Source organism: Procambarus clarkii, chromosome 82 (assembly GCF_040958095.1).
Source record: "Procambarus clarkii isolate CNS0578487 chromosome 82, FALCON_Pclarkii_2.0, whole genome shotgun sequence".
NCBI classification, from domain to species: Eukaryota; Metazoa; Arthropoda; class Malacostraca; order Decapoda; family Cambaridae; genus Procambarus; species Procambarus clarkii.
The window spans coordinates 2,677,949-2,683,497 of NC_091231.1; positions in this window are offsets into that span (position 1 = coordinate 2,677,949).

Here is a 5,549-nt window from a genome sequence, read left to right on the forward strand (position 1 = left end):
GACCTAAGGACAGGTCTCCGCCAGAGCTGAAGACCTAAGGACAGGTCTCCGACAGAGCTCAAGACCTAAGGACAGGTCTCCGACAGAGCTGAAGACCTAAGGACAGGTCTCCGACAGAGCTCAAGACTTAAGGACAGGTCTCCGACAGAGCTGAAGACCTAAGGACAGGTCTCCGACAGAGCTGAAGACCTAAGGACAGGTCTCCGACAGAGCTGAAGACCTAAGGACAGGTCTCCGACAGAGCTCAAGACCTAAGGACAGGTCTCCGACAGAGCTGAAGACCTAAGGACAGGTCTCCGACAGAGCTGAAGACCTAAGGACAGGTCTCCGACAGAGCTCAAGACCTAAGGACAGGTCTCCGACAGAGCTGAAGACCTAAGGACAGGTCTCCGACAGAGCTGAAGACCTAAGGACAGGTCTCCGACAGAGCTCAAGACTTAAGGACAGGTCTCCGACAGAGCTGAAGACCTAAGGACAGGTCTCCGACAGAGCTCAAGACCTAAGGACAGGTCTCCGACAGAGCTGAAGACCTAAGGACAGGTCTCCGACAGAGCTCAAGACCTAAGGACAGGTCTCCGACAGAGCTCAAGACCTAAGGACAGGTCTCCGACAGAGCTGAAGACCTACTTACCTTGCTACCTCAACATCCTCGCGGCCCGGTCGTCGACTAGGCCTCCTGGTTGCTGGACTGGTCAACCGTGGTTTAGCAGTCTCCGTGGTGTAGTGGTAAGACACTCGCCTGGCGTTCCGCGAGCGCTATGTCATGGGTTCGTATCCTGGCCGGGGAGGATTTACTGGGCGCAAATCCTTAACTGTAGCCTCTGTTTAACGCAACAGTAAAATGTGTACTTGGATGAAAAAACGATTCTTCGCGGCAGGGGATCGTATTCCAGGGACCATAGGATTAAGGACTTGCCCGAAACGCTACGCGTACTAGTGGCTGTACAAGAATGTAACAACTCTTGTATATATCTCAAAAAAAAAAAAAAAAAAAAAACCAGGCTGTTGGACGCGGCTGCTCGCAGCCTGACGTATGAATCACAGCCTGGTTCATCAGATATTCTTTGGAGGTGTTTGTCAAGTTCTCTCTTAGACACTGTGAGGGGTCGGCCAGTTATGCCCCTTATGTGTAGCGGAAGCGTGTTGAACAGTCTCGGGCCTCTGATGTTGATAAGAGTTCTCTCTCAGAGTACCTGTTGCACCTCTGCTCTTCAACGCGGGTATTCTGCACATCCTGCCATGCCTTCTGGTTATAAGCGATGTTATTTCTGCGTGCAGATTAGGAACCAGCCCCTCTAATATTTTCTACGTGTAAATTATTATGAATCTGTCTCCCCCAGCGCTCTAGAGAATACAGATTTAGAGCTTTTTAATCGGTCCCAATAATTTGAATGTTTCATAGAGTGGATTCTAGAGTTAGTTTAGTTCATTTATTATGCACCCCATACCTATCTTGTGGGCGGTAGTGGAAAGGGTTACAGAGGCACATAATGGGCTCAGGGACTGAACCCCACAATTCATTTAGCTAAGCAAGTTACAATCTTGATGAGCTAGTTACAAAATTCAATATAAGTTATCACATCAACAATGGGTTCGAGATCGACCACAAGTACAGGTTCTAAATTAAGCAACTGACATATGTGGAGAGCTAGTGTCACAATTGATATGTTTGTCCTGCACACCGCCCCCCATCCAGTGGGCAGCGGTGGATAGGTTACAATCACTTAGTTACTACCTACAGTTAGCAAACTGGGGATATTTGGCTAAAATTTCTGGTAGCAGAAAAAAAGTAACATCATTGGTGATTGAAAATGTACCATCGACAAATGTGACCATGGAGTAATGGTCAGTAGTGTGTGTGTGTGCGCACAAAATGCGGTCAAAGGGAATTACTGGCAAAGTAGGGAGATGGATCTTCGACTTCCTAACGAACACAAGGAAGCTACGTGGCCATTTGGGAAGCCGTGGCTACCTGGGAAGCTATTTATATTCTAGTAATTATTTTGAACTCAAAATTTGTTACAATGTACTTTTAAATACTCTTAGTTTATCCGTGAGATTAACGACCTGCCTGACACACTGTGTGTTAGTGGCTTTGTGAGAATGTAAGAACACCAGTGATATGTTCTCTCACAACACAATATACCTTCTTTTATCTAAATATAAAAATTGTACTGTTAGATTTTAATGTAGCATTTCTGTTTGTTTTTGGCACACGCGTGTGTATTCACCTAGTTGTGCTTGCGGGGGCTGAGCTCTGCTCTTTCGGCCCGCCTCTCAACTGTCAATCAACCGTTTCTAACTACTTCCCCCCCCCACACACACACCCCAGGAAGCAACCCGTGACAACTGACTAACTCCCAGGTACCTATTTACTGCTAGGTAACTGGGGCATAGGGTGAAAAAACTCTGCCCATCATTTCGGGATCGAACCCGGGACCACAGGTGTGCAGGTGTCCAGCATGCTGTCCGCTCGGCCACCGGCTCCCTACTGCGTGTGTGTGTGTGTGTGTGTGTGTGTGTGTGTGTGTGTGTGTGTGTGTGTGTGTGTGTGTGTGTGTGTGTGTGTGTGTGTGTGTGTAAATACACGTTCATATTAAGTGTGAGTGCTGTTCAAGGCCACCTTATATGCAAATCTTGCTAGAGCATATAATGAAAGACAAAATTAATAAATAATTATAGCCTAGTGCAAGCAGGGCGATGTAAACACAAACTGTGTACATTTATGTTCATGTCAATATTGACGACGTGTCAATGGCGCGTTGTGGACATCTGTGCCACCTGCACCGTTGGTCCCACCCACCTGCACACACCCCACCATAGGTGCTTCCTCACCTCATCACCTTCACCTCATTACCTTCACCTCATCCCGTTCACTTCATCACCTTCACCTCATCCTCGGGTAAATATCATGCAGCAAGACAATTTGAAATCATTCCAATTCTACCTCTGACAATGTTAACAAGAGTTAACAAAAAGCAATTCTTTGCTTCGCAGCTCTGGTCTAAAAAAGAACACATTAAAAGAGACCAACGTCGTCTATGCCTTCACATGCCCACTTGGGGACTGTCAGCCCCAAAGATCTCAATATATAGGCAAGACGACAACACCCCTCTCTCTCTCTCAAATGGATATTAATAGGTTATTACATAGCTATTAATGGATATTAATAGCTATGTAATAGGCTATAATAGGCTTTGTAATAGCCTATTAATATCCATTTTGTTTCATCCACTTGTTCATCTCAATCATGTCCTGTACCATCTCACCCCAAAAGAATATAAGCTTTTGCAAATGCATGATAAATTTGTCTTTGAAAATGTCAGGAGTGCGTTGCAAAACGCTTTCTTAATACACCTGTAGTGTGAAAAGGAGCTTTGGAGAGTTACATTTTTCAACTTCCCTCAACAGTGAAGAAAAACATAAGAAATATTGAGAAGATTCGTGTTAGAATCATTAATCTTACCCTTTCGGTCATATACGAGAGATACGAAGTACTGCACCTGTAGGATCCACAATAAGCCGATGGTGTTGCAGGAAATCCCTCCCAAGAATGGGTTGTTCCACATCCGCTAGGAGGAAAGTCAACGTAAAGCGACCCAGAGGCGAAATCGGGTCCCATACGTCGTATGACGTCGTATAAAGCCGGTCTGCCAGTAGATGGACGTCAACACTTTCCCACGGGAGACATCTCCCGTTATGTAGGGTGCAGTCGCACCTCCACAGATCTCCAGTATCATCTCTTGATACTGGCAATGGCTCAAAAGGGCCACCACTTACGGGCTATTCATGCCCGTGCCACCTTTTGCGTGGCTTAATCTTCATCATCATCAGATGGACGTACCATTGGCGGCACGTAAGCCCAAACCAGGAGTGCGGGCTGGTTTGATCAGTGAGGGAGTCAATACACTAGCTGCTGCACCTGTGTCAACGAGGAAACGGCGTTTGGTTACGATGTCAGATATGTAGAGTAGTGCAGGGTTGGACTTAGCGGGGGTTACTGGCCGTTAACAGTCCCCGCCGAAGTAGCTTCCCGACCAGGAACAAGGAGCCCTACAGTTGTGGGCTTGGTGTCCGAACCTCTGGTGGTAAGAACAAAGCTCTCCTTGGTGTTCTCGCTGTCGCCTAGAGCCTGATACTGGATTCGCGTGGTACGTCCTTCCAGGGCGGAAGAAACGCCGGTTCTGGAGGACGTCGAGTTGTTGGGTGTCTGTAGTCTGCTGTGTATCACTGAGGTGGGGCATCGTAGTTATCAGACGTCGTGTACAGCCGGCCTGCCAGTGTAGCCAGCTGTAGTAATGGGGTGTCATTATCCATACTGAATAGGGCCGGTTGAATGTGTTTTGGACAATTGTATCCAGAGTGATCGCACAATTTCGTTGGGGGCTGGGCCATGTGCAGTATGCATTACATACTGAATATGCCGCAGAAGCTGGGCTGGTGTTTTGTCTGCTAACCTTTTGTCAGTAAGGAGTTGGTCCCGTTGTTGAATACGGCGTTTCATCGCTGCCTGTAGAAGAGCGGCCTTCAGCGTTGTGCACGTCCTGGTGTCTGGTGATGGGGCGTTGATGACAGCGGAGGCGGCGAGCATGGCCTCCGAGGGAAGTGTTGGCAGGGTACAGGCCAGGAGATACTGACATCCTTCCTCCATAATTGGAAAACTGAGTATGTAGGTGTATATGTATGCATGTGTGTATATGTGTATGTATGTATGGATATATATGTATATGTAAATATGTATATATACATATGAATATGTGTATGGATGAGTATATGTATGTATACATGTGTATATATGAACAACTCGATAAATAATAATATGTATGAACAACTCGATAAATAATAATAATAAAATAAAGAGCCTTAAACAGAACAACATGACATCCATATATGGTGAAACCATGTGTGAAGAACCTCTCACACACTCACAGCTCCCTGACAAGAGGGAGCCAGTTTAGCTTAGCTGCCAACACCCACGCATCGTGTCAGCAAGGCGGACAGCCCGCCTGCTTTCATACCTCTCACTGTATTTCCCACTTCTATACTTCCCTTCACCTATGCCTCTTCTTCCTCTTTACTTCAAAAAAAAAAAGTGGCCAGGTGGGGCTGGAGGCCCCGGGGTGCTGTTGGCCGTGGGGTAGGGGGGGGGGTGCTAGTGGCCCTGGGGGAACCCTGCTGGTGGCCCTGGGGGGAGGATGCTGGTGGCCCCGGGGGGAGGGTGCTGGCGGCCCTGGGGAGGGGTGGCCCCGGGGGGAGGGTGCCGGTGGCCCTGGGGGAGGGTGCTGGTGGCCCTGGGGAGGGTGCTGGTGGCCCCGGGGGATGTTGCTGGTGGCCCCGGGGGAGGGTGCTGGTGGCCCCGGGGGATGTTGCTGGTGGCCCCGGGGGAGGGTGCTGGTGGCCCTGGGGAGGGGTGGCCCCGGGGGGAGGGTGCTGGTGGCCCTGGGGAGGGTGCTGGTGGCCCCGGGGGATGTTTCTGGTGGCCCCGGGGGAGGGTGCTGGTGGCCCCGGGGGGGTGGCCGGGTTTACCCCAGCAGGTGGGCAGTGATGGC